Source organism: Lagopus leucura, unplaced genomic scaffold (assembly GCF_019238085.1).
Source record: "Lagopus leucura isolate 7727_CA_CO unplaced genomic scaffold, USGS_WTPT01 Super-Scaffold_100004, whole genome shotgun sequence".
In the NCBI taxonomy this organism is placed as follows: domain Eukaryota; kingdom Metazoa; phylum Chordata; class Aves; order Galliformes; family Phasianidae; genus Lagopus; species Lagopus leucura.
This window is the reverse complement of record NW_024962264.1, coordinates 19807540-19825243: the sequence shown is the minus strand read 5'-3', so window position 1 is coordinate 19825243 and position 17704 is coordinate 19807540.

Below are 17704 nucleotides of genomic sequence, written 5' to 3'. Positions count from 1 at the left end.
AAAAGAAGAAGTCAGTAGCATAGGTAGATTAAATTCATGGCTGAAATACCAGCTCCTGGAGTCCTGGAATTGAATCCAAATCTAGGGGTTCGGTTTTCTGCCATCACTGACATCAATGCACAACCAAATGTGTAGAAAGCCTAATTCAGTCGCACTGGCCAACACAAAGCACTTCTTGACTGTGCAGCAGTTGTAGCCTCCCGATTCATTGCTAGACCTGTACAACACGCACGCCCCCCAGATCTGAGCTGTACATACACAATAGGCTCAGCCAAAATTGTTGCTATACGGTCTGTATATCATGCTTGTCTACCATAAAGCCTACTTGCTATTACTGCTAGCAGCACTCTGAGGGAACACGTGGGAACATGGGGGGACCTCAATGTTCAGTACATAATCAAGTTTTCAGGACAGCATAGCCTTTTGAATTTCAGCAGAGAGTCTAACTGTGCCTGACATTTGCACATGCCTAGCAAGCACATAATCCTTACGAACATACGGTGTGTGCCTAGACAGTAATATTAATAACCAGAAAGAGTAAGTGTGCATCATATTTCTATTAGTAACGTATTATCTTGCTGTAAATATTAACTTTGCGGCAGTTTAGAGCTCTAAAAGCAAATAAATGGAAAGCTTATGGGAGCATAAAGAGACCATGCTCTTAATGATCTTAATACTACCTTTCAGCACACCAATGGGAATTTTGGAGAGATGCATTGTGAGGTATTATTTCTACTGCCATTAGAGCTTTAAGACACACAGTTAAAAGAACGAGATGACATAAGTATGTGTAAGGAGGATTTTAGTGACTTTTTTAATAACTTCTTAATCACAGAAATGTTTCCAATGCAATTGTTTCCAGCATGTAATTCAAACTGAAAGTTAATGTTTAACAGCAATAGATGTAATGAAAGAGTTTTAGTAGGATTTCTTGTTAGAATATGTTTTCCTAATTAGCAGCAGCTAATGTTTTAATGTTACACACTGTCACTATAGAAGATAAGTAACATCGCTTCTTCCTTCAGCCTGTTTTGTGATAGAAACAAAATGCACTTTCTAGTATGTACCACTTAAAAGTGAGCAGGATGATAAAAGATAAAACATTTATGAGTTACTAGGGGATAGAGCAGCTAAGAACGTTACTATATTGAGACAAGATACGTATCATAACAACAGAAAGACTATTCTGGTTTTGCCAAAGAGACCATCACTCAAGACAAGCTTGGGATAGATCTTCCCTAAATCAATTGAATGCTTTTCCTTTAAGCAAAACAACTTCCAAATGGTAACAGGAAATCTAGTAAAGCTCTGCAGGATCACATACAAGTTCAAAACAGTAGTCCCCGAAATGACCTCAGCAGATTTCCTGAATTTAGAAGTGTCCTGTCCAAGAGCTCTGCAATAAGATTCAACTCTTATCACCACACCAATATAATGTAAGCCTGCAAGACACGTTCTGTGTCATTATCAGAAAATGCCACTGATAGTAAAAGGCCTCTGGTAAACTACAGATTTCCTCACAATTCCAGTAGTGATACCACTAATTGGATTAAGAAAAAAATATTGCATCATTGGTCTCTTTTTGAGGAGTGAAGCCAGCTGGAACCACACAAGAAATAACGATTCTTCTTTGCTTATGTATAAATATGGTGTATATACCACTAACCCTTTAATGTCCCATGTTCCACACTCAGGAAGACCTACAGAGCAAGCAAGTTCTAGTTAAGCACTCCTAGCAGAAATGATCAGCTTCTCAACTACAGTGCTACCTACAACTCTTCTGGAAAGCAGAGTTTCGAGAGCCTTCGCTGTAGCCTTTAGAAAGAAGAAAGAAATCCATAAGCATTCATTCAGTACACCTGGGTATTATCAGTCAGTCACCTGAAGGGGGGAGACAAGACACTATTTATGAAAGCCAGGAAACAAATAGAAAAGCACTGTCTCAGAAATATAAATATCAAAGCTATACAGCACCAACTGCCCTGCCACAGGCATGCATAGACCTTGTTATAACTTTCTTTAGGGAAGGAAACAGTTAACTTGTGGGGAAAGTCAGCAGAAGTATCAGCCAAGGAACCACTCAACACTTGCCTTTGTTCAGCCTAATCTCTATCTGCAAACAGCAGCTTTCCACACCAGGGCTGCCATGCAAACCCTACTGAGCTGCGCAAACTGGAGCTCTGTTTGGAGTAAGCAAAGGCTCCACAGACAATACAGCCTTCTTCAAGGCCTTGCTGCAGCACTTCTCACTCTGGACCACAACCCCCCCGGCTCTAGCAACTCTTGCTAAACTCCACTGCAAAGTAAATAGGTCTTTCCTTCACACAGAACAAGTCTCTGCTGAGCTGCTTAACCTCAGCCTTCAGCCTTTCAAACCACAGACTGAAAACATCAGTTTCTGCTCTCACCTGGGTTGCTCCAGCTTTTCCACTTTTTCTCAGAACACCGTTCACAAGCATCCTGCTACTTTCCTACAGTCAAGCACTAGCTATCCCTACAGCAAGATTTTCTCCTCCTAGCTCTCCTGACATAACACTCATCTACAATCACTCCTCATCTCCAGGTGTAGCTGAGGGCAAATTAGGTGCTTGGGTTCTTTTCTGCTAATTCAGAATTTCATTACATCAATCCCACCACAACGCTCTATCCCTGTAGTGAAAGGAAGGCAGGTTTAAATCCCTGCTGCATACTAAAAACTTTTAAAAGAACAAGATGACATAAGTATGTGTAAGGAGGATTTTAGGAACTTTTGGTTTGTTTTTCACATGGAACAAGGCAGAAAACAGACTGCTTTCTGCCACTGCAAAGCTTTGCAGCAGCTTAAGAAAAACATTTTGTTTTGCTTTAAGGTGGATCCATATGTTTTAAAAACCTTCAGGGATATTCTGAAATAGATCTACTTGTTCCAGAAGAGCAAATAGGTTGTTTTGTTGAGATCAAAGAGATGCTATTCAAATTAAACTATGACCTCTGTCCCAGTCACCTGGCTACATCTGGACATGTGTTCTTGGTTTAGACTAGGAATTCCATTCACGCCTATCCACCAAACTTGCAGGTTCTTGCCTTCACTGCAGCACAACTGAGCAGGAAGTGCTCTCCCCACCACACTTCAGCACATTCACAAACAGGAGCGAGGTGCTGCTCCTTAACCCAAGGTGAAAGTCAATTGAATGGTCCAATTTTCAATTTTTGCATGTAAAAAAGTCACCTCTACAGCCTGGTGCTTAGGTTTGCACAAAGGAGGACACATGGATTTCAGCCAGATTATTCGCACAGTTATCCTGTGCAAAACTTCAGTAAAGAAAACTCAGCAAGCAGGAAACTAGAACATTTTATAGTCTGGCAATCAGGGCATTTCCTTTCAATTTCCTCTGAACAGCGAATAGACGGATTTGCGCCTCTAGCGCCTGCATCAATGTTTTAATCACAAAGCTGTCAGATAGATGAGGGGACAATATAGGCCACCCTTGCCTTTTTACAAGTCTAAGATAAATGAAAGTTCTCTATTTCCATGTTGTTTTAAATATAAACAGAAAATAATAGCATGTCAACGCACCAAGCAGCAAAACGTTTTCTCCTCTTAGCCCAGACTGTGGAACAGGCCACTGTTGGGGTTGGAACTAGATGATCTTTAAGGTCCTTCCCAAGCTAAGCCTTCCTATGGCTCTGTGACTGTCATGCAGGGTCCCTCACACCAACATCCACTGAAGAACTATCCCTAACACAGACCCTTGGCTTTAGACTACTCAGTTCTCTTCTAGAGCTATTATGCAATCTAAAACAAGCTCTCCATCACATCAAATCCAAAATTCTCCTGGGCATGCCACTCACCATCTGGGAACCTTATTACCAGAGAAACAGCTACCTTTGGATTATGGATCCTTCAGGAAAAAATGCAGCAGAGTGTAAATTTTAACCTTACAAACACAACAAAATCCAACCAAAAAGTTGACAGCAACTTTTAGTCCTTTTCAAAATAAAATTAACAACAGAACCTATTTTTCCTCTTGGCTACTTTTCTCTTTCCCACCTAACCTGGGAATTCAAAGAGCCAACAAGCTTGCAGCAAGGCCACAAACCAGTTTGGAAATAAAAAAGACAAAGTGAATTTGCTCATCATCCATCCCAATCAAATGAACCCCAAGTTTGTTGGACATTTATCCTTGAAGTATACTTGACAATGGGGCAAAACAAGACTGAAATGCTCTAAGGCAAAACTGTTCTGGGATAATCAGTTTATGCACAAGCACAGAGTGTGTCATTCATTGTATTCCCAATACAAACCCCCTTTCTTAACTAGAAGACAGAAGGGCTCTGGAGGTTTACTGGTCATGAAAGAGAAGTCTTTCTCTGTGTCACAACATAAGCTAGCAAATGTACCATGCAGTCATACCCTTGCATTATAGTGTAGGATTTATAGGATAAAATAAAAAACATACCTAGTTTCACTTTAAAACAATGTAATCTATATATGTCATAGCTCCTTCTCAGATGCTGAAAATATGGGCTAACTGTTAGTTTCAAATCCGTGTGAATCCTTGACTAACATTTGGTTGTTAATAAAGAGATTACTGTAGAATTAAGCCTTACCTTGGGAAGTAGTGAAGAAACAAATCTCTAATTATCTCTACTTTTGTACTCTAGCCATGATTTCCGCTCCTCTGGGGAAAAATAGGCTTTGTATTGTGTTAAGTTTAATGTGTGTGTTCTTTCAGTTAGTTTTAATATATTTTAAACTATTAATAAGGTAATTTCTAACTTTTATTTCCTAGTCTCCACTTGAACTTTAAAGTAGGCGTATTTTTGTAATTGTTCTGGTAGCATATACACTTGTTTATACTAAAAAACTCCATTTTATATCTTTAACTCAATATCCTGACCTTCCCTTTCATGTATGACCTAGAACACCTGAACCACCACAGGAGAAGGAATTTTTGGATTTGTAATCCAAATACCTCCTGTTACTATTTAACTAAACTACTGACAAATATTTGCAAAGTAAACTCTTTATTAATGACTAAACACCAACAGGAACAGAAGTAACCTTTCTCGTTTAGAGGGGAATGCCATCCAATTACTATCTTATTCTTTCTCCTATGGACAAAGTTGAAGTTGAAAGAAAAATAACTGAGGACAAAGAAAAAAAGAAGTCTTGATCTAGAAAAGCAAACCCATGGTTCCACTGAGTGGAGTGAAGAGGGAAGGAATAGGAACATGCTTTCCAACAATGTGAGAGAAAACATACCTCAGTGTGCAGCTATGAGGGAGAGAAGTTAATGGTAGAGGAGAACTGTAGTTTATAATAACTTCACAAAAGCAAGGGAGAATGCTTTTGGTGAATTTGCTGAAGAGAAATGGGAAGGATGAATGGATAAAAAGTAGTAGAGTGAAGACAAGAAAAGGTGCATAGAAATGAGGGTGACTGAGCAAACATCAGAATGAAGAAAATGAAGAGAGTAAGGGAAAGGCACGAGGAAGAGAGGAGAAAGAAATACATGATGATACAATGTAACAATTACCACAAAAAAAACAGTATACTAAGTTATACTAAGAAAAAAGTGGGCAGAAAGGAAAACAAAATGAAAGAAACAAAAACACAAAATAAGCTGTTGTTATTTCATTTATAGTAAAACTAATTTAAATTGCAACATTTCTGTTTTATTTAAAGCTAGGAAAACTCTTCAAAATGTTTTCTTTCCCTGGAAAATAAGCATCCAAACAGCTATTTTCCTGAAACGTCCCTATTCTGTTAGGAAAAGTAGATCAAAATGTGTTATTCTGAGTTAAACTGAATCGGTGTTAAGCTTGTCTAACCAATCAAACAAACAAACAAAAAAGAAAAAAAAAACCAACTCATTTTGTGTTAATCTATAACTAAACTTTTCCTTTGTGAATTGTTGTAGGGTTTCTGGGAAGTTATTGTTCAACTGCCACATTCTTTTCAACAGATTAACCTTCCCAAACAGGATTGCAGCCTCCCAGCTGCCAAAACTGCTACATTACACACTACGTGCAAGAAAAACACTATGTCACTGGAGACATGGCTTAACCAGGCACAGATAAAAATGGGAATGAGGCACAGAATTGTTTCTGGTGTAGAGCTCTCTCTTCCCACTTGTATTCATTATTTGTTCCAGTTTGCATCCTCATGTTCTCAGGAAGAAAAATGCCCTCAGGTTCAGATGTGTTCTTCGAACTACAAAACTTGTGGTCAGCTCTTTGTTTTGCTACAGCCTTCATAAACTCTATTGGTACATGGTTTGCAGGATTGTGTGATCTAATGCACAAAGGACTGGGAATGAGCAAATTCCAGAGCAAAGAGAAGCTGCCCATCGCAGGATACTATTACTAATGGCAGGACAAGATATTGCACATGTGCTTCCATGGAGGCAGCACTGTTGCCCAGCCCTACGCTGTTGTGGTGTGTTGGCACACTGAATGATTTGGGGTCAGCTGGGGAAACCTCACTGTCACATTCTGGTGGATGACACAGATGAGACCTTCCTTCTCAGTGGGTCTTAATTCCCTGCTTTCAAAACCAAACGTGACTATTTCTTAATAGGAATGCATAGTCACCTGGGCTGTGATTGCAGGAAAGGGAAAGAGGGAGGGGGATAGGAGGAGGGGAGAGGAGTGGAGGGGGGCAGGAAAGAGGGAAGGAAGGGAAGAGGAAATAAAAACGGAAGGAAACACCAGTCCACCAGCTTGGGTGGAAACACCAGTTGCCCAGAGAGGCTGTGGATGCGCAATCCCTGGAGGCATTCAAGGCCAGGCTGGATGTGGCTCTGCCCAGCCTGGACTGGTGGTTGGCAACCCTGCCACAGCAGGATTTGAAAGTAGATGGTCTTTGAGGTCCTTTTCAACCCAGGCCATTCTACATTTCTATGTTTTTGTATTTCCAGACCTCACCTTCACTCACACCCAAAGACACTTCTAAACTCCATGCTATCTCTTACTGCTATTTCCACATCTCTCTTCACATTACTCCCTTCTTTTCTCCCTTGCTAATCTTCATGTACTAGACTCTTTGTCTGCTATGAAGAATAGTATGTCTACTGTGAAAGGTAATATGCTCTCCTTATTATTTTGGGCACATATGCTTGTCCAGGAATCTTCACTCAATGGCTGTCATTCAGACACTTTCCACAAGCCCAGAAAACAAGTCCCTTAGCCAGTGCTAGTTAAGAGGTCAGTTGAGAATGAGAGTGTGCTTGTAAAACATAAAGCCCTTCGTGTGTGCTGCCAAAAATAATGCATAAGAATTTCAAGAACAAGAAAGAAAAAAGGAGCATTTTTCAATTATGCCCTGTGATGTATATGTTAATCACACAGAATCACAGAACTGTAGGGGTTGGAAGGGACCTCCAGAGATCATTGAGTCCAACCCCCCTGCCAAAGCACGTTCCCTACACCAGGTCACACAGGTAGGCATCCAGGCAACATGTTCAAGGCTTTAACATGTATATGCACACATGATAAGTGTGCTGATAATAAGAAATATTTTCAGTTCTTGCTTTTTTTTTTTTTTTTTTTCCCTCCCCCCCCAAATTTTTTTTAAAAAAAAAAAAATTCCAAAAAAAAAAAAAAAAAAAAAAAAAAAGTTCCAAAAAAGTGCAGCAAGCTAGTTGTTTTGCTAACAGACATTTAAAATGCAAAAAGATTCACTCATATCACAGTTCAATTGTAACTACAGTGCTGGCTTTTTTAATGGCAGCAACTCTAAGTATTTTACACAATAACAAGCTTATTTGCAAAATTAATTGCTGTGTATTGCAAATTTGTAACACACTTTATCCTTTCCTTCTGGAATCAACTCACTTCATTGATTAAATATACAACAGAAAAACGTTTTCAGAGTTTCCCTCCAAAGAACCTTCACATCTCAATTATGACAGATTACAAGACGAACGAGTCAAACGTCCTCCAAATCCTGAGTCAACCAGCTTTGTGTTGAGACAAGTTGTCTTCCTCCCCCACAAAGGAATTTCAAAGGTGTGAGCTACTGAATGTACTTGAATTTTTCAACAGAAATAACAGATGTTCTCAAGTTTCTCCAAGCTGTGACTCCAACTGTTGTGCTGAAAAAAGTCATGACCCAGCTCCTACAAACATATTAAAACTGATTTTATTTCATCTTACGTTTTATTAGCCGGTTGCTCTGACTATTTATGCCATTAAATACGATGCTTTCAACAGCAAAGGTTCTCATCATACACTAATTGAAACTGATGGCAGCACTCCAACTGGATGCCAGAGTCCTTTCCAAACACTGGGAGGCATGCTCAATGAACTCATATTTTTAAAAGTCCAGTCTTTGCGTAAACTCAAATGCCCTGATGTATTCAGAATACCAAAATAATAGGCACAGGAACTAAAGCACTAAGGTTTATCAGGAATCTATTCCTTCCTAGTTATACACAAAAAACTGCAAGTTAGACTTGCCTTCTCTCTCTACTCCGTAAAGGAGACATTCTTAGATGCCCGCTTGCATAAAATGCACATGAATCAGTGATTCAACCATAAGATGATGCTCATGAACCATTAATTGAGAATAAGCTCAATGCAGGGTATGATTCAATCCAGTTCACAGTAGATAAGTGTACCTGTAAAAATACACTATTACTTGCATGTACTCCTTAGTCCATCTTGTCCGTTACCTGTGAGCTTGAAAAGAGGTGCACCTGACGTGCAGCTTCTCTATTAGGCACGTATCAATTGGAAAGCTGGCACACACCTTACAGAAATGGCATCAGCAGTTTGTTTTAAAAACCTTTTCATCTTAGGAGCACACGTGCATTTCTCTCTATACACCTAACAACATTCACAAAACTTGCAGCATTTATTATGCCTGTGGTATTTAAAAATAATTTTTCTCTCAAGCTTAGCTTAGCTGAAATTTGTCCGTAGATTCAAAGTTCATCATGAACAGATTCATAGACCAAAAATGTGAAACAAAGCAAAAAAGTATTGCACAAAACTATATGGTCCACGTAGAATACATTAAAATTGTTTACCAGCTAGGCCTTAGGATGTAATTAACATGGTGAAGTCATTAACTTGTCCTGTGTTAACCTTGCAAAGATTCTACTCTAGTTTGTCAGTGACATACGACAATAGTAGCTTTCTCTTCAAGATGTGCGGACTGAGAAACTACAGAACTTGTTATCCAAGTCATACAAGTCTGTCACAGTAGAGCCTGTTGGTAACACCAGTCATTTGTTAGAGCCACAATCCCAATAAACTATGTAAGAACAAGTTGGATTGGTACTTTATGAGATCAGATGACTAAAAACAAGAACTTTTTAAAAATTTTCTCTTTCATAGCAAATTACAATAATAAAGCCAAATAAAGAATCAGTATCTCCTTACTGCACTTTCTCAGTTGAAACATACTTCTGAAGAATACAAAATGTTTTGACTGCTGAGAATTGAACTGATTTTATACAAAATTATTTCTGTACTGCCTTGTTTCCTACACAAAACAGACAGTTATTCAGGGCCCCAGCTCAGTCGTGACTTTGAATCTTCTTCACATATAGAAGGAGGAAGCCTTTCTTTCATTTAGTCAGAGAGGTTTTGTCCGTGTATGGTTTGTTTGTATACTGTGCATGTGAATTGAGTGATGTAAGTCAAAAACACTTTCACTATGTATCTGCTAAAATCAATACCTAAAATCCAGATGATTAATAGGGTTTGCAGCTGGCAAATCACATCATCTTGAATATTAAAGACCAAATATATAGCTTTATTCATTGGGTGCATAATACACCACTTAAAAGCATAAATATCCCAAAACTTCATGGCCTACCACAATAATACACCAAATTTACTAGATGATTAAAGAGACATCTTATTATCAGTACTTCTGTGCTTGAGCTCTAAAAAAAAAAAAAAGACAATCTTGCCTTTCATTACATGCATGGAGATATCATTTAGAATTGTACTAACAATCGTACTGAGAATTGTGCTGTGAATTGTACTGAAATGACTGAGAATCACCCTGGCTTCACAAAGGCTTTCAACACTGTACCCCGTGGCACCCTCATAGAGAAGATGATGCTGTATGGGCTGGACAAGCAGAGAGTGAAGTACATTGAAAACTGGATAACTGGATGGGAATATGGAATGGTGATCAGTGGTGCAAAGTCTAGCTGGAGGCCACTAACTAGCAGCGTACTACAGTCATGCTTAACACATTCATGAATGATGGGACAGATCATACCCTCAGTAAGTTTGCAGATGACACGGTACTGGTATAAATGGCTGATAGGACCAACAAGAGGGTCTTGTTGCCATGCAGAGGGACCTGGACAGACCAGAGAACTGGGTGACAGGAACTTTGTGGAATTCCACAAAGAGAAGTGCAAAGTCCTGCACCTGGGGAGGAACAACTCCAGGCACTCATACATACCAAGTGAGGATTGGCAGGAAATCAGCTTTTGCAGAAAAGGATCTGGGAGTCTCAGTGGACACCAAGTTGAACATAAGCTTGATGTGCCCTTGCCTCAAAGAAAGCCAACAGTATCCTTCGCTGAGTTTGGAGGAGTGCCACCCACAGTTTGAGGGTGGTGACCCTTGCCCTCTACTCGGCACTTGTAAGGCCACATTAGAGTGCTAGGTCCAGTTCTGGGCTCCCCAGCACAAGAGAGATATAGAGTACTGGAGAGAGGAGCTTTATTTAGCAGAGTTTTTAGAGCTTTTTAGCTGAGTTATCATCTTTTACTTCTTCCCAAACCCTTGTGTAACTTAGAAACAATGAATGGCACCAGGGATTGATCTTCATCAGAAGACCTCCACTTTGAATCTGCATGTTTGTTCACACTGCTGGGGCTCCAGGTATTTTTGTTGAGGGCTTTGAGAGTAGTTTTGTCTACTGCTCCATGCATTCCATAGGCTACCTTGTGGATAGTCTAGCAGCATGCACATGATAGCTGTGTATTTTTATAGACACTTGTTCACTGCAAATTGGATTGAGTCATGCTCTGCACTGGGTCCATTGTTAATTAAAACTTCATGAGTTTATTCCTACAGTTGCATCACTGATCCACGTGTTATTCAAGTAGGAATCTGATTTTATACTTATTTTTTACTTATTTTATAAAATAGATAAAAGTCAGGTCTAATTTACAACTATGGGGTTTAAATAGAAAAGGACAGATCAAATGCTGCCCAAATGCTCTGGTTCACATAGCCGTTATTTGGTGTTATGAATGTCTCAACCAGTTGGACATCTTTAAACTAAAGGCATTAGGAGGGAATAAAGTCATGGAAAACAAAGAAAGGAGACAAGCTTACTGCAAGAAGCTGTGTCGTAGTAAACAACTACACAGAAAACCAGATTACATTTGCTTGCTTCCCACACAACAGCTCTTCTACGTAGGCTGCCACAGAGAATAAAACAAATGTGCTACATAAACAGTAGCATATTACATTAATGGAATCATCCTTATCCACTGTACTTGTAATCTTGCAAAAAAAAAAAAAAAGTTGTTTGACAAGACCTGTTTTTCTTGAATAAAATATGCACTTCATGGTCATGAATGAGAATGTGGTATTCTAGCTGCTAAATACTGAAAACATGTAGATTCCCAGTCTTCTAGCTCTATTCACCTCTCAGTGATGCTGTAAATCTCTAAAAATCTTAATTGCATACTCTGGTTATTAGCCTATATTCTGATCCAGTCTCATCACTTCCAGCTGCTTTTCTGAAGGTGCAACTTACAGCAGAATGCTCACTTTATCTATATGTGAGATGACAAAAATCACAACATTTCCAAAATGAACAGAAATAAATAACCAGTTTGCATTAGTTCTTCAAAAAATAAAACTGAATTATGCAGAAACATGTGCAATCTCATTTCAGCTGCAAAAAGAACCCAAACACATGTGACCACTGTTTGTCCAGTCAGCATTGTGGATGAGTACGTCTGAGATGCTGGTGGAGAACCTGTAAAAAATACCCATGTGCTCCCATCACTCCATCCTGAGCATGGTCCTCAATGAGAGAGACAAGCAGGGTGACTGCAAGCCCTCAGTGTGCAATCTGGTAATACTGCTAAGCCAGCAACAGTCATTTGCCATGAAAGACACAGCTCTAGTCTCCCTTTTACTCTTACTCTCTGAAGAAAAAGCTCCTACAACCTACAGATACTAAGAAACTTCAGTTTGGAGAATTAAACATCCTGAGCTACTTCTGGAAGTTAGTTCTGGACTTACAAAGAAAAATAATTTGGTTTACTCTGCTTTTATTATTAATACTGCTCTTTAAATTGCTGCACCTAAAACCCACCCACGTCGTAGCTTGCACTGCACAGAAACAAAGCAGCTGTTTTGACTTGAAAGTGCTTATTACGTAATGTTTGTATCACAGGGAGAAGATGAGCAAGAAGAGAACGTGATACTGATTTGTATGAAAGTGTGTAGCAAAACCGTTGTGTAGCTACGCTTAGAGACAAAGAAGAGCTATCTGACAAAGCAGAGGAAGGCAGGCTTATGGGTCTTCACAGAAATTTTGTGCTACACGAGTGAAAGCCTGAAACTGTTTGTACAATATACACACGATCTCTAAAAGACTGACATGATTTATATAGTGGCAGTGACAGACTACTTCTTGATATTGTAGAAGAGACAGCTTGAAAAGAGAAATCATCTGTATATCATATCATACAGCAAAGAAAAGGGAGCCAACAGCACTGTGCAAAAAAAAAGAAAAAAAAAGAGGAGTGACAGGACTGGGACAATGAGCCAAGAAAGTGACCTTTGCAAATGGGTTGAAAGACAGTGACAGTGTTGTTAAGTGCAGTTATGCTCATAACTTATAGAATCATGGAGTCGTAGACCAGCTTAGGTTGGAAGAGGCCTCAAAGATGATCTAGTTTCAAGCCCCCTGCCACGGGCAGGGCTGCTAACCTCTAGATCAGGCTGCCCAGGATTCCATCCAACTTGGCCTTGAATGCCTCCAGAGATGGGGCATCCACAACCTCCCAGAGCAACTGGTTCCAGAGCCTCACTACCCTTCAAGTAAAAAATTTCTTCCTAACATCTAACCTAAATCTCCCCTCTTTTATTTCAAACCTGTTCCTCCTTGTCCTGTCACTATCAGACCACATAAAAAGTGTCCCATAATTAAAGGTTAGAAATTCAAAGAAATCTGAGACTGCAGTCTGGAAAGCAGCTGTAATAAAGATTGTCACTCAGGAACAGTCCTGAAACACTTAAGTTAGAGCTGGACAGCTTGCGGTGCTTGCTTTCTTAAAACAATGTGAACCCCAATTAAGGGTAAAGCACTTTCACTATAGCTACTATTTTTCTCCCAGAGTCTCTGTAGTTTCTCCACTGAACTCTGAAACAGTTTCTCAAAAACTGTGAGCAGGCAAAGACGACAACTTTAAGAAAATGTCTATTCCCTGCAGGAATGCTGGGGAATTGACCTGGGGATACAAAGATGTATTTGTGGCTTAGCATGCTACCTGTGTATTCTCCCAGCACACTGAATTTCCCTGGATGATAATGGTCTGGGTATAAACACATGATATTCCTGCTTTGTTCAATAAACAAACTGTCTTTGCTTGTTCTGTCCAGATGTTGTTTTGCCAAGAAAAAAATGGATTTGCTATAAGCCTTTAAAAGTAATACACTGACTGATTTTATATTAAAAAGTTCTATGTGGGCAAATCAGGCTACAATACACACTTAAGGAGACTCAGGAGAGTCTAAAGGAATACATTGATGAGTTGATAGCAAGGAATATTCTGACAGGTAGGCAATTTCCGCTGCGAGCCACTAATTATCATGTGTTCCAAACCTCTTTTTCACAGGCTAAAACCCTCAGCAGTTTAAGCACTGCAGTCTCTGAAAAGCATATCCTCCAGAGGCTGTGAGGAAATAGGGAGTGGCCCTTCACTATTTACACAGCCTTCTCAGATGGATACTTCTGGGGAGACAAGCAAAAGCAGTATCAGTTTTAAAGGCTGTTACATAGCCTTGTTGTACTTCTTGCAGCTTTAGAAAAATAGTTACCCAAATTTGCACTTATCTAAACAAATACTGTTTGTGATACATGCCTCAAGTCTATCGCCTTTTTCTCAAGGGGAAAAAAACTGCCCTGATATAAATCATTGCCTCTTTCTGTGCTTGTTTGTAGCCTGGTGGTTTGAGCCCAAGTTGCATGCAGCCTAGGGAGAAACGGCACCACCTCAAGGTTGCTTTACAGTAGAGAAATGTGCATCTTTACAGCATAACCTGCAAGGAATCAAATACATGATTTCTCTGTGGTAGCAGCTCCCAGCATTGGCAAGATGAAACAGCCCCGTAAATCTTTAATATTCTTCATCTCGTGCCTTGCCTTGCCTTCCCCCTTTCCTCTCCCAGGACTGGAACCAATTTCTGTTTTGTTCTGATCTAAAGTTCATGAACTTCTAAACACACAGCCATCAGGTCTTGCAATTAGACACTTCTTTATGACAGCCTGTCTGGGTTGTCTGGCAGGCTTTCACATGACACTGTCTTCTCAGCACAGTAATGTTTCATTTGCTCTTTGGTGGAACACAGACAGTTTTTATACCTTTGTATATTATCTGCTAAGCACACTTGAACAATGTTTGTTACCTCAATTACTGTATACTCTTTTCTTACCAATAGATTCTCTCTTACACAATTGTGGAATGGCTGTCTATACTGCCTTAATTCTCTCTATACTGTTTTCAGCTGTAGTGTTTTTCTTTAAGGAAGGGGTTTTGTTTCCTCAGCCTTGACAAGATGAAATCTGATCACTGTTAAGCTGTTGTCCTGCATGAAATGAGGGGAAGAAAAGAGCAAGTATCCTTCTACAACTCATCAGAAGTTTGCATCCCAAAGATGACGTATCTTCCTGCTTTACTGCATTCAGCAAATAGAAAATTATGAGCTTGTGCTCGTGGTATCATCAGCAAAGGCTCTCGCCTTTAAATAAAGTGAGTGACACGGTAGCCATAAGTTCAGTATTTTGCTTGTGCTGTTGCCAGTCCTCTTGCTTGTGTAAATGAGCTCCGTGCAGTCGCTGCTGAAACAAACCTCTAGTGCGGAATAAGAATGCATTTGACTTCTGCCCCAGCACTGCATTTTGAGTTCCTGTCTGCAGTAATTAATTAAAAGCCATTGCTCCCAGGCCCTCTCCTCTATTGTTGCTGTTTTCTAAACAGCACTGCCTGATTTTGTATATAGGATGATTATTATTCCTTCCCAGGTGTATTACCTTACATTTATCTATATTAAATCTCATTTCACTTTCCTCTGTCCATCTCAAAAAAGTTACTTCCAACCTCATTCTCTCCAGTGAGGAGAGATCCTTACTTAGAGCAGCTTTGTTTACAGGATGCATTGCTGGAAGGGCATAGTAAGTAAAAGAATTAGGTAGCTCTTCTAGGTTTTTCATTTCCTCTTTTCTGCATTCCAATTCTGCTCCCTCTGATGTAGTCATTGACTTCAGTTCAATCAAGAACAAGCATTTAAACAGCTGACCCATTGTATGGATAATGGCAGCAGTCCAGTTATTGAAATTTCCTAATCCTTTGTTTGGATTAAATTTCTTGTTCTCTTCTGAAACAGGCACAGGGGATGAGAGAAGAGATTAAACTATATTACACTGCATCCCAAGACTGCAAAACATTTCATAAAGGCAACTTGTAAATACTCTCAGTGTCTGCTGTTTTTCTGCACCTGAAGGAAGCTGTTTAATTTCGTGCCAAGACCTTCCTTGGATTCAGCTGCATCTCTACTGGATTCAAGTTTAATTTTTAGCTGACAGATTTTTGGTTCTGGGCTTAGCTTCTGACACTGCAACCCCAGTACTGTACATCTTCATGGATTTGTACTCTGGATTCTCTCAAGTCTTCTCTGCACATATCGGCAAAAAAAAAGGTGAATCAGCTGATAGCAACCCCCCAGGTTTTAGATAGCCTTTGCCCAGAAAGTGGATTTGCCTGACCTCAGCCAGCAGCCTAACTGAATCTGGGCAAGCCTCTCATACAGACAAGAAAGTGAACCTTCTCCACCAGTGTCACTTGAAATGTTCTTGAAGTGCTCTACAGATGCCAACATTGCTTCAGCAGTCTACTCAGGGGTTTGAGAGTTCCTGTTCCCTTCCTGGCATTGGCAGTGAAGATCATACAGTCCTGCGGGGAGTCAGCTCAACACCGATACTAATTAATTACTGCAGACAGGAGCTCAAAATGTAACATTGTTGAAAGCATCAAATGCCTGTGTTGTTTTGTTTGCACCTGGTCTCTAATGGCTTACATTTGAAGCAAATCTTTTGCATAGCTAGGAGTAAAATTTTGTTCTCTCTTGCTTGGCTGTTAAACGAAGTCCGAATGGTAGCAAATGCTACAAATCAGAAGCTGGCTAAAGCAAAATACAGAGTAAATAATTATGTTTCAACAGTTTCAGCAATAGGGTGCTTTTAGGAAGGATAGAGCTGGAAACATGAGACTGAATACTAGACCAGCTGGGTCACTGAGTCAGTCTCTGCAAACACAAGTTGCCATTCAATAATCATTGAGCCCAGAATGATCCACAGAATACTGACTCCACATGCTTCCATGTACAACAAGCCTCTTTCAACATCTTACAATAATCTTAAGACCCACTGTGAAAACAAAATGTCACATCAGTACACATTAATAGTATGCTTCAGGAAACAAACCAGTGAAATCATGGACATTGTCACTGCCCAAGGACATGGATTCATCATCCAGCCTTTCTCTCCTCTTTCCACCACATGTGGCAGAATACTGCAGCTGATCAGGTCACAGGTTTAGCTGAAAACTCCCAGTATACAATAGTGATTCATTTTCAGCCACATCAATTCCCTGAAAGCAGTCAAGAACAAACAGGTTTTTTTTGTTTGTTTTTGCAAGCTTAGTTCTTGGCTGCTAAGCCTCCTGGACCAACCCACTGCTCAAGTGCACAAATACCAGGGGGGATCGTGGTACCTCTGACTTAGATAAGGATAAACTGCTATGGAATTGTACTCTGGAGAGGAAATCACTCTTAGCAAAGCTGTTAAAACGGCCAGCTGTGGCTGAAAGGAGCATTTCCATGCAATTCTGCCCCAACTGGCAAGTGCTGCTCACTAAGTTATTCAAAAAATTACTCACATTTCATAGTGCAATTTGTTCTCTTCTATTTCAGCTCATCGCTATAACTAGAGTAGAGGGAATGCATGGCCAGGGAGGAGAAGAAATAGAACCCACTTTGGACTGGCAAACTGCTAGAGTCATGTGGCTGTACAGCAAAGCAGTGCTGCATAAGCAGTTCTCTTTAACTGCTTATAATACTATGGTAATAACAATTATACAGGAATACCACTGGTGTGCCAACCCATATTGTCATATAGCCTTGTGATGGGCAGGATCAAGGACTCAAACTGAAGAAGTCAGAAGAAAAAAGTACCAGTGTTCTTCAGCCACAGCTGTTTCCTGATTAGGTTCCTTTGCTTCTCTTCCTAGTACAGGACCCTTCATACAGGGAGGACAGAATTCACTCTATACAACCTATCCTTTTCCTCTTTACTTAGGAAGTTCGGAATCGTAGTTTAATTTCTAAGATTTATGGATAATCTGAGTAACAAAAAGGGACATAACATGGCAAAAGATAGTGTTATTTCTTTAATTTACAGCACAAGTTAGGAGTAATGTGAACATGCATTCAGAGTGCAAGTGGCACA